The 22,028-nt window shown below is 43.8% G+C and overlaps 1 protein-coding gene across 1 annotated transcript in view; it reads left to right on the top strand.

The window, feature by feature from the left end:
* The first annotated feature begins 8,222 nt into the window (after positions 1-8,222).
* Positions 8,223-22,028, top strand: part of LOC142095472 (uncharacterized) — a 148,175-nt gene continuing 134,369 nt past the window's right edge. Inside the window, exon 1 of the mRNA XM_075178416.1 lies at positions 8,223-8,634. The gene's annotated coding sequence lies outside the window, so the exon portion shown is untranslated. The remainder of the gene's footprint in view (positions 8,635-22,028) is intronic.

Raw genomic sequence — 22,028 nt, 5'->3', positions numbered from 1 at the left:
AGTCCTGAAGCACACAGACAAAAATATAGCGGGTGCTTTTCGGGATTATTATTCCCAATTAGATAACATTCGGACCTAATTTCCAGTTGATGCCGAGGACTCCAGGGTGGAACAGATAAATAAATATTTAAGGGATTTTTCCCCAGGATCTCACAAGAAACCAGCGATCTGCGTGACTCTCCCTTCACACTCGCGGAACTCTACGAGGCCATCAAATCGTTCCCATCAGGGAAAAGTCCTGGCCCAGATGGCTTTTCGATTTTATATTATAAAGCTTTTATGGAAAAACTTGGCCCCATTCTTCTAAACGCTTTTAATGACGTACCTAATGTAAATTACTTTTCGCCCCAGTCTTTAGAAACCTCATATCACGGTCATCCCTAAGGAGGGGAAAGATCCTGCATTGTGCCCTAGTTACTGCCCGATTTCTTTATTAAATATAGATGTCAAACTGTTTGCCAAATTAATCGGCTAAAAACTCTCCTTCCTAATCTGATTTCTAATGATCAGGTTGGATTTATCCCTGGAAGAGAGGCAAGATATAATACAACCAAAATAATTGATCTTATACACTCAGTCCCCATCGCCTCGACTCCCACGGTCCTCCTGTCTACTGATGCTGAACAAGCATTTGACAGGGTGGATTGGTGTTTCATGAGAGGGATTCTTAAACATATGGGAATTGGGCCCTCTTGTTTAAATAGAATCTTAGCTCTATATAGTTCTCCCTCAGCCAAAGTCAGAATAAACTGTATTTTATCCGATTCTTTCTCTATCTCTAATGGAACTCGCCAGGGTTGTCCATTATCACCTTTAATTTTTGTTATATGCATGGAGGCTCTGGCGAGCTCTATTAGATGTAACCCAGATATCTCGGGCCTGCAGATAGGAAAAAAGGAATATCGTTTAGCTCTATTTGCTGACGATAGTCACCAAACTTGTTATATCTCTTCCTAACTTGATGTCTGAATTTTTAAGGTTTGGTCACCTTTCTAACTTTAAAATAAACTATTTTAAATCAAATGCACTCAACATCTCTGCTCCAGAACAAATGATTGCAGGTCTCAAGGTGACTTTCCCATTAAAATGGCAAACATCACATATACGCTATTTAGGGGTTTCCATTGCACAAAATAATGACCAACTTTTCGTCTGAATTATTACTCTCCTTTGTTATTTAAAATTAAAAGAGAATTGGGATCATGGTCCCTTCCTAAGTTTTCCTGGTTTGACAGAATAAGTATCATAAAAATGAACATATTACCCAAGGTGCTATATATTATGCAAGCACTACCAATTCAGATTCACATGGTATTTATTGATAATCTCCAAAAACAAATTAGTAGATTTGTTTGGGGGGGTAGGAAGCCCAGATTCAAACATTCTGTTCTATATAGACGGAGGCATCAAGGAGGAGTCCAGTTGCCAATGTTACAAAGTTATCTTCAGGCAGTATATTTGAATAGGGTTTTGGAGTGGACTAGAGGGGGGGATGATAAGCAATAGGTGGAGTTGGAAGGTGATTCTAGTGACAAACTGTTGAGTGCTCTGCCCTGGTTGTCTAAGATCCCTAAGATAAATCACCCTACGATCGGGCCCACCTTGACGATGTGGAATAAACTCCGCACTTGGAGTAGTGTGTCGGCCATTCCCTCCCCTTTGACTTCCTTCATGTCTAATCCAGATTTTCCTCCTGGCTTGTCCAGAAATTAATTCGAAAGATGGTCTAAAGCTGGGATTGTCAGTCTCGGCCAACTGGTGGTTGATGGGAAACTCTGTTCCTTCCAAGAACTCCAATCTACATATTCCCTACTCTCCACCGAGTATTGGAGATACTTCCAGGTGATGCACTATGGAGGTTATGGATTTCTGGGTGGGGAACCTTCTCCTTTTGAGGCTTTGTATTTATCTAAGAATACACCCACTCATAACATATCAGGGATTTACAAAATCCTAATGAATTATATATTTCAGTTAACTCACACCCTTTTGGGACGAAGTTATTAGGCTCTCAAAGACCATTGTTGGTCATGAGGTCCCTGATGATCCGGGGTTTTGGCTCCTGTCTCTTACTAATATTCCTTCATCTAAATACAAGAAATCACTTTTAAAACATTTAAACAATGCAGCCAGAGCCGTTATACCTACACACTGGAGATCCCGGTCCTCTCCTTCGGTTAAGGAATGGATTGCCAGAGTGGAGTATTACATGTCTATGGATGATATTATTTTTTCCGTAAATGATAAATACTTAGATTTCTCGGCCACTTGGTTTAGCTGGTTGGAGTTCAAAGAAATAGAAGAATTTAAGACTCTTTTTGCACACCCGCTCTAATTGATTCAATGTTACATATATAACAATAACTATTAATCCCTATGTGACGTAATACAATCAAATAAAAAAAAAAAAAAAAAAGGGATATATTCACCCTCCTTTTCTATTTTCTATTTATATTTTGCCTCGGACTTAGGGGCAGGTGCATCTCTCAACTGATTATATATGTGGTTTGACAGATATACATACTCCCCAAGGGATTATCAGAGAATGACCAAAAGAGTTTCTCATACTCCCCCCCTCTTCCTCTTCATTACATCCCTTTCTTCATGTCTTGCCCTTACTCTTTCCTTCTTTCTGCCCTTTTTTCTGTTTCTTTCTCTGTGTCATGTAGTGTGTATTTGGATGTAAAAAAAAAAAAAAAGGAAACATTGAGGGGTTTATATAGATCCTGCATATTTTTATTTTTTTTTACATATTTTCAATGTATTTTATGTAACCTTATGCATATTTATACTGCTCTAATCAGTCTTTTGTATCTATGTACACCCTCTTTCTAATAAATAAAGAATAAAAAAAAAAAAAAGAATTGGGATGACAATGTGTTATGTGGCGTTTTGGAAAACTGGTTTCTGAGCAGTTTGGTCTTTGTAAAATCTGATGATTCATCATTATCATGATCATCATTTTTTTATATAGCGCCAGCAGATTCCGTAGCGCTTTACAATTGGGAACAAACAGTAAAGAAACAATACTGGGTAATACATACATACGTAGAGGTAAGAGGGCACGTGCTACATCATATTGAACATTTGTCCAGCTAGAATGCAAAGGTTACAAAGTATTTAGTGGGCTGTGTGCTCAGTCACACAACTATGTTGGTCAGAAGGTTGTTGCCTTGTGTTAGCTGTGTAGAGGGTGGTAACAGGGTAAACTAGGGAGATTAAGAGGGTGCTAAAGGAATATTATAAGCTTGTCTGAAGAGGTGGGTTTTCAGAGAACGCTTGAAGGTTTGCAGACTAGAGGAATGTCTTACTGTGCGAGAGAGCGTAGTCCATAATGTGGGTGCAGCCCGAAAAAAGTCCTGAAACCGGGAATGGGAGGATGTGATGAGAGTGGAAGAGAGATGTAGATCTTGTGCAGAATGGAGGTGTTGAGTTGGGGGATATTTTGAGACAAGTGAGGAGATGTATGTCGGTGCAATTTTGTTGACGGCCTTGTATGTTAGTAGAAGAATTTTATATTGGATTCGTTGAAAAACAGGCAACCAATGTAGAGACTGACAGAGTGACACAGCAGATGTAAAACGATTTGGAAGGAAAATCAGTCTAGCCGCTGCATGTAAAATAGATTGTAGGGGCTCGAGTCTGATTTTGGGAAGAGCAGTAAGGAGGGAATTACAATAGTCGATGCTGGAGATAATAAGCTCAGGAATTAATGTTTTTGTGGAATCTTGTGTGAGATATGTGCATATAATGGAAATGTTTTTTAGATGTTGGCAGCATGATGTAAATATAGAGTTGATGTGGAGAACAAAGGATAGTTGCGAGTCAAGGATTACACCTAGGCAGCTGTCATACGCCGGTCTCCCGCGGCCGCCACTCAGGGACCTTTGCGCCTACCTGCCTCCTGCTCCTCCATTCCCCACTCCGGCTGACACGCTGACGACGGTCCTGCGCAGACCAGTTCACCTGTTCTACCTGCCCGGTGCTTCCATTGGCTGCCCTCCTTTATAAGGCTCCTCCCCTCATTTCTCAATGCTGGTTCTTCGCGTCTGTCTCATGGCCAGGAAGCAGCTCACTTCTCCATGTGTGCGCCCTCTACCTCTCTGTGTACTGACGCTGATCTCCGCTTACCTGCTCCACTCAGTAGTGGTAACTGCCATGGATCATCACTCTCCGTACCTCCAAGTGTGCTGCTGCAGATCATCACTTACCTGCTCCACTCAGTAGTGGTAACTGCCATGGATCATCGCCCTCTACCTCTCGGTGCACCGACATAGATCATCGCTTACCTGCTCCACTCGTTAATGGTAACTGCCGTGGATCATCGCCCTCTACCTCTCTGTGTGCTGCTGCTGATCATCGCTTACATGTTCCACTCAGTAGTGGTAACTGCCGCAGACCATCGCTCTCCTTATCTCCAAGTGTGCTGCTGCAGATCATCACTTACCTGCTCCACTCAGTAGTGGTAACTGCCGCAGACCATCGCTCTCCATACCTCCAAGTGTGCTGCTGCAGATCATCACTTACCTGCTCCACTCAGTAGTGGTAACTGCCGCAGACCATCGCTCTCCATACCTCCAAGTGTGCTGCTGCAGATCATCACTTACCTGCTCCACTCAGTAGTGGTAACTGCCGCAGACCATCGCTCTCCATACCTCCAAGTGCGCTGCTGCTGATCATCGCTTACCTGCTCCACTCAGTAGTGGTAACTGCCGCAGACCATCGCTTGCCTTGTGTCAATGGTGCAGGCTGATGGTGGTGGTGTAATGGGACTGTTTTCTTGGCAGACATTAGGGCCCTGAATACCAAATGAACATTGTTTAAATGCAAAAGCCTACCTGAGTATTGTTGCTGGCCACAGTCTACCTATGTGCTAAGGGCACGTTATCCTGCTGAATGCAGCCATGACAAAAAGCACACGTCATCTCCAGCTGGTTCCACGATCATGACCATGAGATCACTGTGAGATCACTGTACTTCATTGGCCTCCATAGTCACCAGATCTCAATCAGCACCTTCGGGATGTGGTGGAATGGGACATTTGCAGCATAATTGTGTATGTGACAAATCTCCATCAACTTTATAATGCTATCATGTCAACATGGACCAGAAACTCCAAGGACTGTTTTCAGCACCTTGTTGAATCCAAGCCAGACAAAATGCAGACTGTTCTGGGGGCAAAGGAGGTCTTACCCAGTACTAGAATGGTGTAACTAATAAAGTGGCTGCTGAGTATATATCTGTATAGATGCAAAGTGTAGGAAGCAGCACACAATTAATATAATAAGACATTGTTAATATACGGGGGACACATGAGACACACAGGGAGTGTATGATATGAGACAGCAGTGTATGATATGGGGCAGCACGGTGGCGTAGTGGTTAGCACTTCTGCCTTACAGCATGAGTTAAATTCCTGACCATGGCCGTATCTGTGAGGAGTTTGTATGTTCTCCCTGTGTTTGCGTGGGTTTCCTCCGGGTGCTCCGGTTTCCTCCCACACTCCAAAAACATACTGGTAGGTTAATTGGCTGCTAACGAATTGATCCTAGTCTGTGTCTGTGAGTGTGTGTTTGTGTGTGTTAGGGAATTTAGACTAAGCCCCAATGGGGCAGGGACTGAAGAGTGAGTTCTCAGCGCTGCGGAATTAGTGGCGCTATATAAATAAATGGTATAAGATGATAATGAGAGGAATATATCTGTATATATGAGATATAGGTGTAGGGGCAGCACATAGTGACTATAATAAGACATTATTAGGAGTACAGGAGGAGTGTATGATATGAGGAATATATCTGTATATATGAGATATAGGTGTAGGGGCAGCACATAGTGACTATAATAAGACATTATTAGGGGTACAGGAGGAGTGTATGATATGAGAGGAATATATCTGTATATATGAGATATAGATGTAGGGGCAGCACATAGTGACCACAATAAGATATTATTAGGGTACAGGGGGAGTGTATGATATGAGGAATATATCTGTATATATGAGATATAGGTGTAGGGGCAGCACATAGTGACTATAATAAGACATTATTAGGGGTACAGGAGGAGTGTATGATATGAGAGGAATATATCTGTATATATGAGATAGGTGTAGGGGCAGCACATAGTGACTATAATAAGACATTATTAGGGGTACAGGAGGAGTGTATGATATGAGAGGAATATATCTGTATATATGAGATATAGGTGTAGGGGCAGCACATAGTGACTATAATAAGACATTATTAGTAGTACAGGGGGAGTGTAGGATATGAGAGGAATATATCTGTATATATGAGATATAGATGTAGGGGCAGCACATAGTGACTATAATAAGACATTATTAGGGGTACAGGAGGAGTGTATGATATGAGAGGAATATATCTGTATATATGAGATATAGGTGTAGGGGCAGCACATAGTGACTATAATAAGACATTATTAGTAGTACAGGGGGAGTGTAGGATATGAGAGGAATATATCTGTATATATGAGATATAGATGTAGGGGCAGCACATAGTGACTATAATAAGACATTATTAGGAGTACAGGAGGAGTGTATGATATGAGAGGTATATATCTGTATATATGAGATATAGGTGTAGGGGCAGCACATAGTGACTATAATAAGACATTATTAGTAGTACAGGAGGAGTGTATGATATGAGGAATATATCTGTATATATGAGATATAGGTGTAGGGGCAGCACATAGTGACTATAATAAGACATTATTAGTAGTACAGGGGGAGTGTAGGATATGAGAGGAATATATCTGTATATATGAGATATAGGTGTAGGGGCAGCACATAGTGACTATAATAAGACATTATTAGTTGTACAGGGGGAGTGTATGATATGAGAGGAATATATCTGTATATATGAGATATAGGTGTAGGGGCAGCACATAGTGACTATAATAAGACATTATTAGGAGTACAGGAGGAGTGTATGATATGAGAGGAATATATCTGTATATATGAGATATAGGTGTAGGGGCAGCACATAGTGACTATAATAAGACATTATTAGTAGTACAGGGGGAGTGTATGATATGAGGAATATATCTGTATATATGAGATATAGGTGTAGGGGCAGCACATAGTGACTATAATAAGACATTAGTAGTACAGGGGGAGTGTCTGATATGAGAGGAATATATCTGTATATATGAGATATAGGTGTAGGGGCAGCACATAGTGGCTATAATGAGACATTATTAGGGGTACAGGAGGAGTGTATGATATGAGAGGAATATATCTGTATATATGAGATATAGATGTAGGGGCAGCACATAGTGACTATAATAAGACATTATTAGTAGTACAGGGGGAGTGTATGATATGAGAGGAATATATCTGTATATATGAGGCTGTAAGGGTAAATTTGTATGATTAATGATTTAATATCTATCATGTATTAAGCTTTAGAAACTAATATTTTATGCTATAACCTTAAAATAGAAATGTCAGCATATATTGTAAGAATTATTCAAGGCTGTGGAACTACATAACAGGATGTTGCCAAGAACAGAAACAGACCAAGGACACGCAGCAGAGCGAAGCGTTCTTTACAGATAAAACCCAAGGACTCAAAGGTGGGGGCAGCACAAGAATATTGGCAGAAAACCTGTAAAGAGATAACACAGAAAGAAGAAAAAATTGTTTGAACTTTAAAGGAAAATGGCAATATATATAATTTTTGATTGACTTACTTTCATAATATACTGTATTATAACTGATTGTTAAGTATCTATACCCCTAAACTTTATATATAAATAAAGAAACTGAAGTGGTCTCAGAGTGGAACAGAATCAAAGCTGCTCAGCATCATATCATACATGTGTTGGGTGTTTTTCTGTTCACCAGTCGACTGCAAATCAAAGAAGATCTGACTGACATTGAAGGTGATTGTTAGAAGTATTGGTTAACCCCGATACTCCAACAAGGTATAGGTGTAGGGGCAGCACATAGTGACCACAATAAGACATTATTAGGGGTACAGGGGGAGTGTATGATATGATAGGAATATATCTGTATATATAAGATATATGTGTAGGGGCAGCACATAGTGACTATAATAAGACATTATTAGGGTACAGGAGGAGTGTATGATATGAGAGGAATATATCTGTATATATGAGATATAGGTGTAGGGGCAGCACATAGTGACTATAATAAGACATTATTAGGAGTACAGGAGGAGTGTATGATATGAGAGGAATATATCTGTATATATGAGATATAGGTGATGGGGCAGCACATAGTGACTATAATTAGAGTACATAACCATTTTAGATTACTGAGGGTTAACAAACTGAGTAGCTGTGGTGATGTACAGCAAGTGGGCAGGGACAAGTGCTGTTATCTTAAAATGAGTGGGGTGGAGTTAGATCACTCTCGGCACAGGACAACAATCAGGAGCAGAGTTTCCAATTCTGCTTATAACAAGCTGAAAGTTCTGTGAGAAGAGATGGGCTGGGACGTATATTAAGGCGGATTTCGATTGGCTGCTGTGTTGTCAGTCCCCAGGAAGACGTTCCTTGCCTCCTTGTACCTTGCTCATAGTGGTGTTGGATGCGGATCTGCAACAATCTGCTGACATATGCGGTGTGTCTGTACGATGACGGCACTTATAGCAGGTAACCCAGAATGACCTCTCTCTATATAACACCCCCCTCCCATTCAGTAATCTGCTCATGTCAGATGCTGCTTCTCAGAGCCCTATCTTATACTGTCATATCATGGGGCTGTGGTATTACTGAGTCCATGTATGTCGTGGATCTAGCCTGTTTTATTGGCCGGGGGCGATGCTGTGGTGTAATTATGTTTAATAAGAAAATGTGTGTATTTTACTTTAGTTTTCACTACAACACTCCTGTCCCCTGTAAGTTGGACTTTTTGGGGGATTTTTAGGATTGGTTTGGGCTGTTTTTCATTTCATATTTGACAATCCTGATTGTGACCTGTGTATAGTGATCAGTGTGTACTATCATTGTAACCTGTGTATAATGATCAGTGTGTAATATCATTGTGACCTGTGTATAGTGATCAGTGTGTAATATCATTGTGACCTGTGTATAGTGATCAGTGTGTAATATCATTGTAACCTGTGTATAATGATCAGTGTGTAATATCATTGTAACCTGTGTATAATGATCAGTGTGTAATATCATTGTGACCTGTGTATAGTGATCAGTGTGCAATATCATTGTGTCCTGTGTATAGTGATCAGTGTGTAATATCATTGTGTCCAGTGTGTAGTGATCAGTGTGTAATATCATTGTGTCCTGTGTATAGTGACCAGTGTGTAATATCATTGTGACCTGTGTGTAGTGATCAGTGTGTAATATCATTGTGTCCTGTGTATAATGATCAGTGTGTAATATCATTGTGTCCTGTGTATAATGATCAGTGTGTAATATCATTGTGTCCTGTGTATAATGATCAGTGTGTAATATCATTGTGTCCTGTGTATAATGATCAGTGTGTACTATCATTGTGTCCTGTGTATAGTGATCAGTGTGTATTATCCTTGTGACCTGTGTGTAGTGATCAGTGTGTAATATCATTGTGACTTGTGTGTAGTGATCAGTGTGTAATATCATTGTGCCCTGTGTATAGTGATCAGTGTGTATTATCCTTGTGACCTGTGTATAGTGATCAGTGTGTAATATCATTGTGTCCTGTGTATAGTGATCAGTGTGTAATATCATTGTGACCTGTGTATAGTGATCAGTGTGTATTATCCTTGTGACCTGTGTGTAGTGATCAGTGTGTAATATCATTGTGACTTGTGTGTAGTGATCAGTGTGTAATATCATTGTGCCCTGTGTATAGTGATCAGTGTGTATTATCCTTGTGACCTGTGTATAGTGATCAGTGTGTAATATCATTGTGTCCTGTGTATAGTGATCAGTGTGTAATATCATTGTGTCCTGTGTATAGTGATCAGTGTGTAATATCATTGTGCCCTGTGTATAGTGATCAGTGTGTATTATCCTTGTGACCTGTGTATAGTGATCAGTGTGTAATATCATTGTGTCCTGTGTATAATGATCAGTGTGTACTATCATTGTGTCCTGTGTATAGTGATCAGTGTGTATTATCTTTGTGACCTATGTATGTGTGACAGTGTGTAATCAGGGGCAAACGCAGGATTTTTAAGGGGTTTTCCAAATACCGTATTTGCCGGCGTATAAGACGACCCCCAACATTTCCACTCAAAATTATAGAGTTTGTTATATACTCGCCGTATAAGACTACCCCCTCTTCCGCACACCTTCCACACACACACTGTATTAAATCACTGGCCCCCACACACACTGCATGAAGTCACTGGCCCCCACACACACTGCATGAAGTCACTGGCCCCCACACACACTGCATGAAGTCACTGGCCCCCACACACACTGCATGAAGTCACTGGCCCTCACACACACACTGCATGAAGTCACTGGCCCCCACACACACTGCATGAAGTCACTGGCCCCCACACACACACTGCATGAAGTCACTGGCCCCCACACACACTGCATGAAGTCACTGGCCCCCACACACACTGCATGAAGTCACTGGCCCCCACACACACTGCATGAAGTCACTGGCCCCCACACACACACTGCATGAAGTCACTGGCCCCCACACACACTGCATGAAGTCACTGGCCCCCACACACACACTGCATGAAGTCACTGGCCCCCACACACACTGCATGAAGTCACTGGCCCCCACACACACACTGCATGAAGTCACTGGCCCCCACACACACTGCATGAAGTCACTGGCCCCCACACACACTGCATGAAGTCACTGGCCCCCACACACACACTGCATGAAGTCACTGGCCCCCACACACACTGCATTAAGTCACTGGCCCCCACACACACACTGCATGAAGTCACTGGCCCCCACACACACTGCATGAAGTCACTGGCCCCCACACACACTGCATGAAGTCACTGGCCCCCACACACACTGCATGAAGTCACTGGCCCCCACACACACACACACACACTCATATATGCTGATCACACACTCTGCATTGACATGACATAACATAAAACAAACATAACATAACACATACTAATAACACTTACCTTCTTCTGCTGTCACTCTCCTCTGTCCCCCTCCTGTCACTCTCATCTGTCCCTCTCTCCCTCTCTCACTTTGCCCCCTCTGCCGCGCCCCAGCCATAAAAAAAAAACCAGAAACACTTACCAATCCGCACGGCGCCGGGACCCAGCATCCTCCTCTCTCACGCAGCAGCTGTCGCTGATATAACAGCTGCGTGAGAGAGGAGGATGCTGGGTCCCGGCGCCGAGCGGATTGGTAAGTGTTTCTGGTTTTTTTTTTATGGCTGTCCCGCTGTCCCGCGGCACCCCTGAGACCCCTGAGTTTGGCACCCGGCGTATAAGACGACCCCCCCAATTGGAGGCATGGTTTTCAGGTAAAAAAAGTTGTCTTATACGCCGGCAAATACGGTAGTTGAATTTGGAACAAAGCAAAAATAAAACATAAACACACACACACACACACACAAGTTAACCCGTGCATGATACTCATGCATTCTAGTCAAATCAAGCTACTTAAGGTGTTAAAAAGGTTCTTGTCATGCATTTGGGCCATAGCCCAGGCCTCAACCACCAACCACTCCCCACTGTCACTCCCGGCAACCACCAACCACTCCCCACTGTCACCCCCAGCAACCACCAACCACTCCCCACTGTCACCCCGGCAACCACAAACCACTACCCACTGTCACCCCGGCAACCACCAACCACTCCCCACTGTCACCCCCGGCAACCACCAACCACTCCCAACTGTCACTTCTCCTTCAAGAAATATATATATATTTTTTTAAATCTTTATAAAAACTTTTAACAATTAACAAATTAAATTAACAAATTAAAAACATCTTAGTATACCAAATTTCAGCCCTTTCTGAATTTTTTTCCACACATACTAAGAATTTAGTAGGTCAGTGTATAACTCCGCCCAGCAGGTGGCGCTGCAGCTTGGTTTTATTTTTTACACACACAGACAGACTAACACACGCCACTAGACATTTATATTATAGATATATACATATACACACACATATATATATATATATATATATATATATATCATCAATATATACAAAGGTAGAAGTAATACTGGTGCCAAATAGCGCAGTGTTAGCTGGTTTAAATCACCCAGACAGTCACTAAGTACTGTAGTATAACGGAAATGCAGATTTAAATATATGTCTAGCTGATAAGATCAATATCGTCAAGTTTCCAATAGATTCCAACCATATACCGAAAACGAGAGAAAAGCAAAAGAAAGAATGTCAAAGGCACCCGTGAAATATAATAAAAAGTAATAGGTGGCAGCGTACCTCAACAGGTATAAATAAACAGCTTATCTGTATCAGGAATGCCTGAACGTGGCCTCCAATCAGCCTAGTAGGTCAGGAACAGATGTATAGATAGCTTGCATGGATATAACATATCTGGATCACCGGTCACAGCTCACAAACTCCACTCAGCTGATGTATTATAAGAGGAAAGAGCCATATAGTGTAGTATTCATATACAAATAATTTATTCAGCATATAAAAAATGCACACTCACAATGTATATAAAGTTTAAAAGCTTATCTAAAATCCTGGGATAAAGGGAATACTGCTTAACAGTGTAGATCTCTGGATATTTCATGAGGTAAACACCAATGGCCTCCACACAGAAGTTCTCAAAGGGATCACTCTCAAAGATCAGGAAGACAGTATAGCCTAAAATGTACCAGGAGTGGGTGATAGTGAACAACCTCTACGCGTTTCGTTCAGTTTGAACTTCATAAGGAGGGCTACACACACACATATATATATATACACATATATATATATATATATATATATATATATATATATATATATATATATATATATATATATATATATATATACCGTATTTCCCCATGTATAAGACGCACCTTTTTCCCCAAAATTTTGGGTCTAAAAACTGGGTGCGTCTTATACAGGGGTAGTAGCACTTACCCCATCAGATGATTCCTCTGTCCGGTAAAGTCTTTTTTCTTCTGTCCGTCTGATCCTGATGCTGGAAAGTCGCTTAAGGTCCTTTTTGCGATGACCGGATGTGGCGCGTGAACCGCAGGTGTAACGCACACTTCCGGTTTCTGCATTTGGTGTTTTTCCAATCAGGACCTTGTAAAGGTCCTGAAAGGACATCCGGACATCGCGTAGAGGACGGTAAGCGGCTTTCCAGCATCTTGATCAGACAGAGAGAAGACAGAAGACTTTACCAGACAGAGGAATCATCTGACAGGGTAAGTCAGAATCCACTATAGCGTTGTCTCTCCTCTGTATAACCTGCACAAATACTCTGTGAAAAAATTGAGGATAATGTTTAACCTCAATTTTTTCACATGATTTATATAGGTGCGTCTTATACAGTGGAGCGTCATATACATGGGGAAATACGGTATATATATATATATATGAACAATAAGATACACAATGGCGCTTCAACAATTTACCGGCAGTAAATAATATCAAAATATGATGATATACAAAAGTCCTTTAAAAGTTCTTATAAACACTTCCCATGTGCAGGCGGCTGCCAATCCTCCATATACCAAGCGTTGTAGCGTGGAAATAATCTAAAAAAGAATAAAGAAGGAGGCGCACAATAGTGTAATATTCTATTGAAAATATCAAAGGTGCATATTAGGACTACACAGGTCCAAAACCCAGCTAATCCTTGTCACCAATATTCAGGCGCGGGCTGTGAGACTTCAGGCGGGGGGCACACAGGCGGCCACATCTCATTACACGGGGTGCGGCCGCGTCATTGATGCCGCGGCCGCATAGCGTGTCATGTGATGCGGCTGCCTGTGCGCTGATGCGGCTGCATCACATGTCATCAGATGCGGCCGCTGGTAAAAATCCGGAGAAATTGCATCGGGGGGCGGCCGGCCCTAAAAGTGGAGAGTCTGATGCCCCCCTACCCCGTGGCCAGCCCGCCCCTGCCAATATTAGAAGTAAACCAGAGAACAAAGTGCAGTGATTGATCCAAAAATCACCCCAGCCACTCTTATGTATATATGTGCATACCAGAAATAAGATATTTTAAGCTTATCTGTGTAGATGTCCAATGGAATGCTGAAATCAGGTCACACACTCTCCATAACAGGACAAAGAGCTTGATGCCAGAAATAAGGTCATATATATATATATATATATATATATTTATACATATATATATATGCACATGTATATATACATATATACGCACATATATATATGTATATATATATATATATATATACATATATACGCACATATATATATACACACATATATATTTATATATATAAATATATATACACATATATATATATATATATAAATATATATATATATAGATATGTGTATATATATTTATATATATAAATATATATGTGTGTATATATATATGTGCGTATATATGTATATATATATATATATATATGTGCATATATATGTATATATACATGTGCATATATATATATGTATAAATATATATATATATATATATCTATAATATAAATGCTTAGTGGCGTGTGTTAGTCTCTGTGTGTGTGTGTGTGTGGAAAAAATAAAACCAAGCTGCAGCGCCACCTGCTGGGCGGAGTTATACACTGACCTACTAAATTCTTAGTGTGTGTGGAAAAAAAAATTCAGAAAGGGCTGAAATTTGGTATACTAAGATGTTTTTAATTTGTTAATTTAATTTGTTAATTGTTAAAAGTTTTTATAAAGATTTAAAAAAATATATATATATTTCTTGAAGGAGAAGTGACAGTTGGGAGTGGTTGGTGGTTGCCGGGGGTGACAGTGGGGAGTGGTTGGTGGCTGCCGGGGGTGACAGTGGGGAGTGGTTGGTGGTTGCCGGGGGTGACAGTTGGGAGTGGTTGGTGGTTGCCGGGGGTGACAGTTGGGAGTGATTGGTGGTTGCCGGGGGTGACAGTGGGGAGTGGTTGGTGGTTGCCGGGGGTGACAGAGCAAGAGGAGTGTGATACTCAGGACCGCTGAGAGAGATCCCTGTGTCTGGAAAGACATCTGGATAGATGTGGCGATGAAAATGAAGGATGAGGTGATGGAGAAGAATGATGAGGTGGTGACATGTGGACAAAACCACGTTAAAAAAGGGCGCTTACGTCGGGAAGTAACGCTCTTCCCCTGAGGAGGCCTGGGCTATGGCCCAAATGCATGACAAGAACCTTTTTAACACCTTAAGTAGCTTGATTTGACTAGAATGCATGAGTATCATGCACGGGTTAACTTGTATACATATATATACTGTAACAAAGGGAGGCATTTATCTGACAAGATGCAGGGAAAACATACAAGCAGAATAAAACATTGGCACAGTTATGCACCTAGGTTGAGTTTAAACCAGGTAAAAACTTATGTGTAGTTTAAAGTTTTGTTAACTGTCACGAGCCGCGGCGGTACTCACAGCCGCCGCGGCTCGCTTCTCATGCGCCCCAGCGTCCCGGCCGTCACCTTGACGACCGGGACGTCATTTCCTCTTCCTGTCCGGCCGTTACCAGGGCAACGGCCAGACGCTAGTACACTAGCGCTGCGTCCCGGCGGTGCTGGTAGCCGGGCGCATGCGCATAGCAGGCAGCCTGTGGGCTGATTAGGCTTATTAACAGGCATTAGCCTGCAACTGTGTAGGTCAGGGGCAAGCCCTGATTGGCCCTGCTGGATACTAGTAAATTAGCCTGCAGGAGTGTGTTCAACTGCTGATTGGTCTGTGTCTGTACTTAAGGCAATGAGGTCTGCTGCCTCATTGCCGGTTATAGCTTCTGTGCTCCAGTCTGCTGACCTGCTTGTTCCAGTTCCTGTATCCTGTATCTACGTTTGACTTCCCGTGTATGACCCTTGGCTTCGTATTGGACTTCGCTTGTGTTTCCTGTGACCCTGATCCTTGGCTTGTTTACCCGTTCTGCTACTTTGCCTGTGACCTCTGACCTCAGCTTGTTCATCATTACTGTTACCTGCTGCCGGCCTTTGACCTCTGCGTGGACCTGACTCTTCTTGCCTGGGTTCTCCCCAGCCGGTACACACTTCACGACCCTCTGTCAGTCTGCAGCCCAGTCTGTCCCCACCATCAGGGGCTCCAGTGAACACCTGACTGGCAGAGTAGACTCCGGGTTGTGTTGTGCCGGCTGGAGGGGTTCCTAACATTATAACCGGCCCACTCACGGAGACAAGATTAGGATGGATGCAAGTGGATCCACACCGTCTCCGGCACAAACCATAGCAGGCCATGTTGAGTCTTTGTATCAGATGATGCAGGGATTGGCTGAGCGTATGTCTGTTCAAGAAGAAGCCACAAAAGCTTCACAACCTCCTCCAGGGCCCATCTGTGAGCCCAAAATGAATTTACCGGATCGGTTCTCCGGAGATAGAACCTTGTTTCGGAACTTCAGGGAGAGCTGCAAGCTCTATTTTCGTATGAGACCCCGCTCCTCCGGTTCAGAGCAGCAACGAGTTGGGATTATTATTTCCCTTCTACAGGGTGACCCCCAGTCCTGGGCGTTTTCTTTGCCACAGACCAGTCCGGCCATGCAGTCCGTAGACTCCTTCTTTGAGGCATTGGGTTTACTGTATGATGACCCGGATCGAGTGGCCTCCGCAGAAGCTCATCTACGGTCCTTGAAACAAGGCCGACGGTCAGCAGAAGAATACTGCGCGGAATTCCGTAGATGGTCACCTGACAGTGGATGGAACGACCCTGCCTTACGTAGTCAGTTCCGTGTCGGCCTATCTGAACAGATTAAAGATTCGCTGGTGCAATACCCGTCTCCTAGCTCTCTGGAGGATCTGATGCACCTCTCCATTAAAATTGACAGGAGATATAAAGAGCGGAAAACTGAAAAGGAAACGTCATCTCCTCCATCCGCCTTCGTTCCTATCTCCCAGGATGGTGAGGAACCAATGCAATTGGGAGCATACCGTCTTTCCTCTGAGGAAAGAGACAGGAGACGGTCACAAGGCTTATGTTTATATTGTGGCGCAAGAGGCCACTTCTCCCGTTCTTGCCCAAACAAGTCGGGAAACGAGCATGCCTAGGGAACGAGGGGAGAGTTCACTTAGGTCTACAAATTGTCTCCCAAAAAAATGCGGTATTGGTTCCTGCACAGCTCACGTTCAGTGCTTGTTCTGTGGGTCTGGCGGCCTTCATTGATAGTGGAGCTGCAGGTAACTTCCTGGACTTCGAGTTTGCCCGCTCTGCTGGAATTCCGCGGGTTAAACTCAAATCCGCCATCACGGTATGTGGCTTAGATGGTGCTCCATTGCCAGGCGGTAAGGTTACCTGGGAGACCCCGCTACTACAATTGAGGATTGGGGCTCTCCACTCCGAATCTATAGTCTTTCGTCTCATTGAATGCCCGTCAGTGCCTTTGATTCTAGGTCATCCTTGGCTATCCTGTCATAACCCTGTCATAGATTGGGCAAAAGGAGAGATTGTCCAGTGGAGCTCTCATTGTTCACAGTCCTGTTTGACAGTACCTCTACGTGTGGTTCGGTCCATTCCGGAGCAGCTTCCCTCCCAGTATCATGACTTCTGGGATGTCTTCTCTAAAAAGGCTGCTGATATTCTACCACCGCACCGGGAGTTCGACTGTGCCATCGAGTTAATTCCAGGTACTAAACTACCCAAGGGACGTTTGTATTCTCTCTCCGGTCCAGAGACCAAATCCATGCAGGAGTACATTGATGAAAATCTGGAGAAAGGCTTCATCAGGCCATCTAAGTCTCCAGTAGGGGCTGGGTGCTTCTTTGTGTCCAAGAAGGACGGTGGACTCAGACCATGTATCGATTATCGGGGACTGAATATGATTACGGTTAAAAACACCTATCCGCTTCCTCTCATCTCTGTACTCTTTGATCAATTAAGAGGAGCAACGGTCTTCACAAAAATCGACCTTCGTGGTGCTTATAACCTCATACGCATTAGAGCAGGTGATGAGTGGAAGACGGCGTTCTACACGCTCTCGGGCCACTACAAATACTTGGTCATGCCGTTTGGCCTTAGTAACGCTCCTGCTGTGTTCCAGGATTTGATTAATGAGGTGTTACGTGAGTTCCTGGGACACTTTGTTGTTGTCTACTTAGATGACATTCTCATATATTCCAATTCATTGCCGGCACATCGGAGTCATGTCAGACAAGTCCTACAGAAACTACGGGAACATCATCTCTACGCGAAACTCGAAAAATGTGAGTTTGAGGTTAAGAAGGTATCCTTTCTTGGCTATATAATCTCTTCAGAGGGTTTCTCCATGGACCCCACCAAGGTCCAGGCAATCCTGGATTGGGTACAACCCAATAACCTCAAGGCGGTCCAGAGATTCCTAGGATTCGCCAATTATTACAGGAGATTTATTGGCGGTTTTGCTGACATCGTGGCTCCTATCGTTTCCTTGACCCGCAAAGGGGGTGATCCGGCTGTTTGGTCACGGCAAGCAATAAATGCATTTAAAACCTTAAAGGAAGCTTTTGTGTCCGCTCAGGTCCTTAGACACCCGGACCCAAAGGTACCATTTATTCTCGAGGTAGATGCTTCTGACGTCGGTGCTGGAGCTATCTTGTCACAAAAGGATCCTCAGACTCACCGCTTGCATCCATGTGCCTTTTTTTCCCGCCAATTCTCCTCAGCAGAGACCAATTATGACGTGGGAAATCGAGAATTACTAGCAATTAAATGGGCCTTTGAGGAATGGCGACACTGGTTGGAAGGCGCTGCACACCAGATCTCCGTTATAACGGATCATAAGAATCTGCAGTATATTCAGTCAGCTAAACGCCTAAACCCCCGTCAGGCTCGGTGGTCACTGTTCTTCACCCGATTTAACTTTATTATCACTTATCGTCCTGGTTCTAAAAATATTCAAGCAGACGCTCTGTCTAGAAGTTTTCTGGCACATCATGCCCCAGTCACTAACCCAGAGCCTATTGTTCCTGTATCCATGGTCCATGCCGGATTAACTCAAGATCTGAGCTGTACCTTACAAAGGTTTCAGAAGTTGGCTCCTGACAACACTCCGGTAGGACGGTTGTTTGTCCCAGTTCATTTAAGGAAGACAGTTCTTGCTGAAACACACAACAGTCGGACTGCTGGACATCCTGGCATCTACAAAACACTAGAGATACTTTCCCGTACTGTATGGTGGCCGTCTCTGTCTGCTGACGTCAAGAGTCACGTCCGGTCCTGTGAAGTTTGTGCCAGGAACAAAGTTCCCAGGACTCGCCCGGTAGGTCAGTTAGTTCCGTTGGCCGCCCCTGGTAAACCTTGGACACATCTGTCCATGGACTTTATAGTCGATCTGCCACCCTCTGCGGGACACAATACCATTTGGGTCGTGGTAGACCGGTTCAGCAAGATGGCGCATTTCATTCCACTCACTAGGCTTCCTACTGCTCGAGATTTGGCAATCTTGTTCATTCAACACATTTTCCGCCTCCATGGACTCCCTACAGACATCGTCTCCGACCGGGGTTCCCAGTTCATAGCGCAGTTCTGGAGATCATTCTGTACCCTCCTGGGAATCAAGGTCAGTTTATCATCTGCATACCACCCTCAGTCAAATGGGCAGACTGAAAGGGTTAACCAGTCCTTGGAGAAGTTCTTGCGATGCTACATATCGGAGTTCCATGACAACTGGTCCTCCTTGTTGCCCTGGGCAGAATTTGCCTGTAACAACTCCTGTCACTCATCCACGAAAACCTCTCCGTTCTTTTGCAATTATGGTTTCCACCCCAGATCTAACTCTTTGTATTCACTCCAGTCCGTTGGTATTCAGGAGATCCGTTCCACTGCCAGGGATCTCAGAGTTGTCTGGAAGAAAGTACATTCATCTTTAAAACAAGCCTCACTTGTTGCAAAAAAATTTTCGGACCGACACCGTACCCCCTGCTCTCTTAAGGTTGGCCAGAAAGTCTGGCTGTCTACAAAAAATATCAGGCTGAAGCAACCTTGCAAGAAGTTGGGCCCTAAATTCATCGGGCCGTTTCCCATCATCAAGCAGGTGAACTCTGTTGCATTTAGGTTAAAAATTCCGGGCTCGTTAAGAATTCCAAACACATTTCATTGTTCTCTGTTAAAACCAGTTCTTTATCCAGCTCAAGCCCAGTCTTCAGGCAAGCCACAGAGGTACAGTGTTCAGAAAATCTTGGATTCCAAAAAAGTGCAAGGACAGGTGCACTTTTTGGTACAGTGGAGGAACCGCGGGTTAGAAGAACGATCTTGGGTTCCGCGGAGACAACTCCATGCTCCCAAACAATTGAAGGAATTCTTCAGGAAATTTCCAAGAAAACCTGGGTGTCGGGGTCCCTTGACCCCTCCTCAAGGGGGGGTACTGTCACGAGCCGCGGCGGTACTCACAGCCGCCGCGGCTCGCTTCTCATGCGCCCCAGCGTCCCGGCCGTCACCTTGACGACCGGGACGTCATTTCCTCTTCCTGTCCGGCCGTTACCAGGGCAACGGCCAGACGCTAGTACACTAGCGCTGCGTCCCGGCGGTGCTGGTAGCCGGGCGCATGCGCATAGCAGGCAGCCTGTGGGCTGATTAGGCTTATTAACAGGCATTAGCCTGCAACTGTGTAGGTCAGGGGCAAGCCCTGATTGGCCCTGCTGGATACTAGTAAATTAGCCTGCAGGAGTGTGTTCAACTGCTGATTGGTCTGTGTCTGTACTTAAGGCAATGAGGTCTGCTGCCTCATTGCCGGTTATAGCTTCTGTGCTCCAGTCTGCTGACCTGCTTGTTCCAGTTCCTGTATCCTGTATCTACGTTTGACTTCCCGTGTATGACCCTTGGCTTCGTATTGGACTTCGCTTGTGTTTCCTGTGACCCTGATCCTTGGCTTGTTTACCCGTTCTGCTACTTTGCCTGTGACCTCTGACCTCAGCTTGTTCATCATTACTGTTACCTGCTGCCGGCCTTTGACCTCTGCGTGGACCTGACTCTTCTTGCCTGGGTTCTCCCCAGCCGGTACACACTTCACGACCCTCTGTCAGTCTGCAGCCCAGTCTGTCCCCACCATCAGGGGCTCCAGTGAACACCTGACTGGCAGAGTAGACTCCGGGTTGTGTTGTGCCGGCTGGAGGGGTTCCTAACATTAACTTACATGATTTCCTCTCAGCAAACAGACAGAGTGTGTTTGTTAGTGCAAACAGAGCCAGTGATGGGTGTTTTCTCTTAAAGAGAAGGTGGGTGTGTCACCTGCCCCTCAAGCTAGGGCTGGGGGAGGAGTATCATGCATAAAAGCTTGTTTGTGTCATTTGTGCACTAAGACCAACGCTGGGGAAGCTGGCTGGTCTTGAGAGAGATTGTCTATGTCTAGCTAGCGTTTAGGGTCTCCATATCTGCTGTGAAATTCACATGGTGTCAAATACATTTTAAACCATCCTGACAATAAAGCTGCATAAAAAGAAGTTGTTGTTTGCGTGTGCTTCAGCAGTAGCGGGCTCTTGCCACAAAACATATATATATATATATATATATATATATATATATATATACACACATATTTGGACTTAGCTGCACCCCCTTGCAGGTCGCGGTCCTTACTGGAAGCGACCAGTTGAGGTAATAGGGAGATAAGCCACAAGAGCAGTAGGTTACTCACGAATAGCAGAGATATGTTGCAGGGTGTAGCCAGCAAGTTATGGAGGAACAGAGAAGTAGTGCTGTAGAGTGTCAGCTCTGCGGACGACTGTTTACCACTAGAGTGACGGCAGGAATCCTAATAAGAAGTCAGCAGGACTCACGAATGGTGATGACGAGTTGCAGGGTATAGCCAGCAGGTCATGCAGGTACAGGGAAGAAGCACTGTAGAGTGTCAGCTCTGCGGACGACTGTTTGCAACTAGGGTGGTGGCAGGAAATACAATTAAGCAGTCAACAGGTTTACTGGAATCGAGGAACAGCAGTACAGCGAGTAGATAGTCAGCTCTTTGAACGAGGAGTAGAACAGGAACC

The sequence above is a fragment of the Mixophyes fleayi genome, chromosome 6 (genome assembly GCF_038048845.1).
Source record: "Mixophyes fleayi isolate aMixFle1 chromosome 6, aMixFle1.hap1, whole genome shotgun sequence".
Taxonomy (NCBI): Eukaryota; Metazoa; Chordata; class Amphibia; order Anura; family Limnodynastidae; genus Mixophyes; species Mixophyes fleayi.
This window is presented reverse-complemented; position numbering and strand designations above follow the sequence as displayed.